The sequence below is a fragment of the Malus sylvestris genome, chromosome 3 (genome assembly GCF_916048215.2).
Source record: "Malus sylvestris chromosome 3, drMalSylv7.2, whole genome shotgun sequence".
Classification (NCBI taxonomy): Eukaryota; Viridiplantae; Streptophyta; class Magnoliopsida; order Rosales; family Rosaceae; genus Malus; species Malus sylvestris.
Genome location: NC_062262.1, coordinates 17,695,338 through 17,702,659, shown reverse-complemented (window position 1 = coordinate 17,702,659; position 7,322 = coordinate 17,695,338).

The window sequence follows — 7,322 nt, the reverse complement described above, 5'->3', positions numbered from 1 at the left end:
ATGATACGATTCTTTGAAGTGGCAGACTTTTGGTTTGGATGTTGACTAAGCTTTCATTGGTTCTTATTAGTTTGTTTCAAGTATGCTTTAACCAATTTGTTTGCATAGTCTATAGATATTTGTGGGCATCATCACTGTAAACCCTTAGGAGACACTACTCATCCGACTAGGGACACCTAGAAGCTTAAAGGCTTGTTGCACATGCTCAGTGCAATCGTTTAGCCAGCGAAAGTGGTATAGTTAAATTTTATTGTTTTTGTGTGTTTTTAGTTATAGTTTTGCTCGAGTACTAACAAAAACCAGGTTTAGGGGGTATTTGATAACTCATATATTTCATGTATTTATACCATCCATTTCTAGTCTCTTTGTGATGTTTTTGAGTTAAACTGGTTGCATTTTACCTTATTTTGTGTTAGCGTGCATTTACATGTACTTTAGAATCAATTTGAAGGCCAAAGAAGTGAAAACATGCCATTTTGGAGCTGACCCTTATTCAAACGTGGAAAGAAGTTTAGTGGCTTGTTTTGAAGCCCAAATAAAGAATCCAAGACGAATCTGGCTTGTTAAGACCATGAATAGAATGGGAAAGGAATTGAGATATCTAGCCTGATTTGGAGGTGCCAAATAAGGCAAAAACATGTAAAATAAAGGCTAAGTTGTTGGGATCACTTTGGAATATGTTGCAGCCCATTTAGCATGTAAATACTAGGGTTTCAAATCACTTTTAGACAAGCCCCCTTGGGGTCACCCAGAGCTCTCTCTCTTCTCTTTCTTTGGCCTTTCTTCCAGAAACAAAACCCTATTTCCTTTCACCATCTGCTGCCACCTAAGAAACCACGCAGCCGCTCTATTCTTGGAGAAGTTCAACATCAAAATTGCTTCAATGGGGTTTCTTCTATGAATTTAATTTCACTCATGTTGTTCTTGATATTTATATATTCTGTAATCATGTTGTGTAATTAAGTTCATAGTTGGGCATTTTGATGTAGCCTTGCAAAAGTATTCTATGTTATTAAGTTAAAGTATTCGATTCACCAATCTGTGTTCTTGTTTCATTCATTGATTTTATAGTTAAATTTGTTTTTTTAATCTTAATGTTTGATCACCATTAGGGATGCTTATGAATTATTTGATCAAGGTTATAGTACACATCATGCTTAATCTTGGTAGACATATGAATCACTGAAGAAACTGCTATGCATACATCCTGCCTATCATTTATCTTTATCTTTCTTGCATTTTTAAGTTATTTTCGTTTCCAATTGGAAAATCTAAATTAAGTTTGCACTTTCACTGTTTAGTTAGGCTTCTCATAAAGCTAGTAATTTGTAGAGTTCTAATCAGTCCCTGTGGTTCGACACCCTTACTTATGCCATTATACTATCCTTATATTTGCACTTAAAAGGAACACAACACATGACTCCACAACAAGCAAGCATGAGTCCGCAATCCAACCCATTCATAGACTACAACACCAAGTTTAACGCCAGTGAGATTGAGGAGCATGGAAGAAATATATGCCACTTGCAACTATTGTGTAGTGGAACTAAAGACTTATGAGGAAGCTAACAAGGATAAGTCTCGAAAGAACGCAATGAAAGAAGAACTGCAAATGATAGAAAAGAATGACACTTGGGAATTGGTGCATAGACCAAGTGACAAGCTTGTGATTGGAGTGAAATGGGTTTATAAAACCAAGTCGAATCTAGATGGTTTTGTGCAAAAGAACAAAGCCAGATTAGTAGCTAAAAGCTACTCATAGAAACCTGGTGTAGACTTCAATGAAACCTTTGCTCCAGTAGTAAGGTTAGACACTATAAGAACTTTGATTGCCCTAGCAATTAAAAGGGGTTGGAAGCTACATCAATCATGTGGATGATGTTGTCTACACTGCAGATGATGAAGTTATGATTGCAGAATTCAAAGAAGAAATGATGAAGAGGTATAAGATGACTGACCTAGGCCTCTTACATCATTTCCTTGGCATTAGGGTAATTCAAGAAGCAAGCAGCATTTTCATTCACTAGAAGAAATATGCTCAAACCTTGCTTGAAAAAAATTGGTTTGAAAGGCTACAAACCTGTGTTTATACCCTTAATTGCAAATGAAAAGCTCAATAAGGATGATGGAAGTGAATCAGTGGATTCAAACCTCTACAGAAACATTGTTGGCAGTCTATTATATCTAACTGCAACAAGGCTTGATTTGATGTTCTTAGCAAGTCTACTCTCAAGATTTATGCAAAGTCCTACTAAGATCTATATGGGAACTGCTAAGAGAGTGCTAAGATATGTGCAAGGGACACTTAACTATGGAATCAAGTATGAAATGGGGAAGTCAACTATCCTAATTAGATTTTGTGACAGTGACTGGGGTGGCAATGAAGATGATTGCAGAAGTACATTAGGTTATGCATTCACTTTTGGTTCAGGGATTTTCTCTTGGGCATCAGTGAAACAACAAAGTGTTGCACTATCCACAGTTGAGGCAGAGTATGTGAGTGTCTCAGAGGCAACATCTCAAGCCATCTGGCTAAGATTCATACTCAAAGATTTTGGGGAATTGCAGGTTGATGCCACACCACTTCCGTGTGACAACTCCTCAGCCATCGCCATGACGAAAAACCCAATTGTTCATCAGAGAAGCATTGTAAGAGAATACAATCAAGCTACATTATTGCAAGACAGGAGATCAGATCGCAAGCATTTGCACAAAAGCTCTTCCAAAGGAAAGATTCAATTACCTGAGGGAATTGCTTGGCGCGACAACCAGAATCAATTTAAAAGGGAGTGTTGAAACCTAAATTGCCTTTGGTTCCAAGGATTGAAGGCAGCAAGTGAAGCTCCAAGTAATGAGTTGTTGCACAATCGAAGAACAAGTAATGAGTTACTGCACAATCGAAGAAGAAAGAAGAAGAACAAGGGTTTTGACTCTAATGGCTAGTTTTGGTTTAAAGTTTTTGTTTGTGTAAATGAGGGACATGTGCACACTCCAGAATAGAACACTTAAAAACCCCAATGAAGGGCTAGGATTAAATCTGGAGAAGGGTAGGTGTAATTCATAGTACATGTTTGTCTCCTAGCACATTTAGAGATAAGTTTGTGAGTTGGCAATGCACCAAAACCCTACAAAATATAAATCAAAATATGGTTAATGCATTTGCATAGCTTTCACAAACCTGCATCATTCCTTATCTCTCTTGTTCATTTCAAATCCCTAGAAAACTAATCCAACAGGGAATCAAACCATACGATAGACACCAACTTCATAAAAAAGTATAGAACGACCTGGGTACGACTAGGTGACTGTATGCATGTAATCCCAAAAAATAAAAATAAAAAAAATATCAAGAAAATTTCAATATTAAGAGCAAATTACTAGGACACTGTGTAGTAGTAGTTGTAGTAGTAGTAGTAGTAGTAGTAATAATAATAATAATAATAATAATAATAATAAAAAATAAAAAAAAAGAACTATCTAAGATTTCTACAAAGCATGAATAGTTTAAACAAATACGCTTTATAAAACTTGACCGTGATTTCTTCTTGGGTCTTCCGGAGCTCCCCCCTCATGTTATTGGAAATGTGTGTGCTTCCCCAAAGATAATGGTGGTCTATATAAGGTTGCGACCTGTTCTTCACTTTAATAAGGCAGTGTTGGACGAATGCAATCAAGATTAGTGTGGTTAATCCATAATTAATCACAAGGGACAAGATCACTATAGGAGAATTAGTGATGTTATCTCGATAGTTGACGAGTCGATATTGTGCTATATATATTACCTTAATCTTAGTTTATTTTGGTTGTTATTTTGGAAGAATTTTGATACTTTAAATTGTATTTTCAATATAGGATTTCCGACTTTCTCTGGGACAAAACGTGATCAAATGGATGAATTTTGAAGTAATTCCAATTGAAGGATGTTCGTAAGTCGCTTAGCTTGATTGTATCAAAATATCAGATTTTTCCACCACGCGGTTATTTTCTGCCGATAAAATAAAGAAACAGTGCGTGGTACTGGAAAATGACATTTTTGGGCTTAATTGTGATTTTTGGACCCCAAGATGACTTCCTATGGGTTTGTGTAAATGAGGGACATGTGCACACTCCAGAATAGAACACTTAAAAACCCCAATGAAGGGCTAGGATTAAATATGGAGAAGGGTAGGTGTAATTCATAGTACATGTTTGTCTCCTAGCACATTTAGAGATAAGTTTGTGAGTTGGCAATGCACCAAAACCCTACAAAATATAAATCAAAATATGGTTAATGCATTTGCATAGCTTTCACAAACCTGCATCATTCCTTATCTCTCTTGTTCATTTCAAATCCCTAGAAAACTAATCCAACAGGGAATCAAACCATACGATAGACACCAACTTCATAAAAAAGTATAGAACGACCTGGGTACGACTAGGTGACTGTATGCATGTAATCCCAAAAAAAAAAAAAAAAAATATCAAGAAAATTTCAATATTAAGAGGAAATTACTAGGACATTGTGTAGTAGTAGTTGTAGTAGTAGTAGTAGTAGTAATAATAATAATAATAATAATAATAATAAATAAATAAAAAAAAAAAGAACTATCTAAGATTTCTACAAAGCATGAATAGTTTAAACAAATACGCTTTATAAAACTTGACCGTGATTTCTTCTTGGGTCTTCCGGAGCTCCCCCCTCATGTTATTGGAAATGTGTGTGCTTCCCCAAAGATAATGGTGGTCTATATAAGGTTGCGACCTGTTCTTCACTTTAATAAGGCAGTGTTGGACGAATGCAATCAAGATTAGTGTGGTTAATCCATAATTAATCACAAGGGACAAGATCACTATAGGAGAATTAGTGATGTTATCTCGATAGTTGACGAGTCGATATTGTGCTATATATATTACCTTAATCTTAGTTTATTTTGGTTGTTATTTTGGAAGAATTTTGATACTTTAAATTGTATTTTCAATATAGGATTTCCGACTTTCTCTGGGACAAAACGTGATCAAATGGATGAATTTTGAAGTAATTCCAATTGAAGGATGTTTGTAAGTCGCTTAGCTTGATTGTATCAAAATATCAGATTTTTCCACCACGCGGTTATTTTCTGCCGATAAAATAAAGAAACAGTGCGCGGTACTGGAAAATGACATTTTTGGGCTTAATTGTGATTTTTGGACCCCAAGATGACTTCCTATGGGTTTGTGGCATTCTGGAGAAGTGTTCAGCTTAGTTCAAACTTTAAATCCAGCTATTTTTGGAGTAGCTCTTAGTTAAGTTGGGATTATGTTTCCTAGTTTATGGCAGTTTCATGGCAGTTTCTCTTAGTTAAGTTGGGATTATGTTTCCTAGTTTATTTTAATTTATTGGGTTTCCTAATTTTATTCTAAGACCTTTTCTAGGTAGGGTTTTATTTTGTGGTAATATAAATAAGGCTTTTTAGCCATTAGGATTTTAGGAAGGAACGCACTAATTTAGAGAGACTTAAACAATTGAAGTTTATTTTCAAGGTATTTTCTTTCCATATTCTTAATAATATTTTGTTTTATTATTGTTCATAGCTAGTTTCTTTTGCTAGGGTAAGGCCACAAGCCTTAGCATGAATATGTAATCTTTATTCAATTGCTTATGATACTATGCATGTTTAATTTGAATTATTAATCACTGTGCTTAAACTGTCTATATATCTTAATGCTTAGCTACGATTAGGATGTTAAGATAAGTAATTGGATGCAATTCGGTTGGAATATCACCGGAGGATTGAGTATTGCTTCTTGTGATTGACAATTGTAATTTCACCAAGGGCGAATGTCACGCTCTTAAAGGTTGCATGGTTTTTCAAAGGGTTTTCACAAAACTGAATGAGTCTTGCATGTTCATGTTCGATCTAAATATTACAGACGGATTGCATGCTAGATATACGTTCTTGCTTGACTATCACAAGGAGAATATGCATTAGAAAAACCTAGCCTTCTGAGTTGCATGTGTAATTCATAAGTAATTGGTAAAATTACATAAGATTGTTAAGGTGACCCTAGGCTTTTACAATTTGGTTTTCAAAACGTTTCCTTTTGGATTTTTTTTTTTATTTTGCTAATTTCTTTAATTGTTTTAATTTTAAATTCGTTTTTAATATTTTAGATCATAAAATCAACATTTTCCCAAACCTTGTTTTAGATAATTACTTAAGAATTAGTTTAAATACAAATTATTCATTCAATCCCTGTGGAAAATGACCTTGCTTGAGCCGTTTATACTACAATTGTCTTGTTCTCTTGCAAGTATTTTTAAGTATTTTTATCCTTACTTTTGCAGGTGGTAAAAATCCTATCAAGAAATTGACGTTGCTAGGGATTGTTTTACATAATTTGTGTTTATCATATTCTTAGTTAATTATTTTTGTACATAACTTTTTATTTACTTTTTGATTTTATTTCTATTTTGGCAGTAGTGAGGAAATGAGAAAGACATGGTTGAAGCTAATAGTACTGTGAGTGTTTTGTTAAAACTCTTTTTATATAAAGCTTGTTTGGGTTTCCATCAGCACGTGCCGCCACTTTGAATCCTACCCAGGTGCATTCGGTTCCTTCCTTTTGTTTATTTTCTGTTTTTTTTCATTTCTTTCCTTTTTGTTTTATTTTATTTTCTATTTCTAATTGACTTGTATTTTCCGTTTCTTTCATAATATTAGCTATTGTTTATTTCTATTTTTCTTTTTGTCGGCCTAATTTGTTTCAGTTTATTTTTATCTTATTTTTCACACCTTGAGGACAAAGTGTGATCTAAGCTGGGGGTGGGAAATAAGAATTTTTTTAGATTTTTAATTTTTGATTCAATAAAAAATTTCATTGTTTTTGAGTTAATATGCATAGTTTATTTTAAACGTTAGAACAGATGGACATGGTGAAAATTAATCTCACAGTAAAGTCTTTTCTATTTATCGTTGCTTAGACACTAATTCATGAGTTATACTTTGAAAATTGCACATTCACACCAGCATGGTTTGAGGAGAGTGAGATTGAAGCACTTGCTTTCGTCTAAGTGGATTTTAATTTTTGTTCCAAGTAAAGTAAAGTTTAGTTATTGTTATAAATAAAGTAATAATTGTTCCATTAGAGACTTTGCTTAGTAACAGGGCCAGTCTTGCTTCATCACCAGTGATTCTCGCGTCAAACGGCAAAGTCTTGGCATAGGGCAGGGTGGTTAGTTGGTTTCGTAGCCTTTTCAGCTTGAGTTAATAAGTCGTAAGGGGTGTTCTGCACCTAGTGCCCTAAAGCCTTAGTGGTTTGGGAGTTAAGCTCGTTACATGGGTTTGATCGAAAGCTTAATGGAA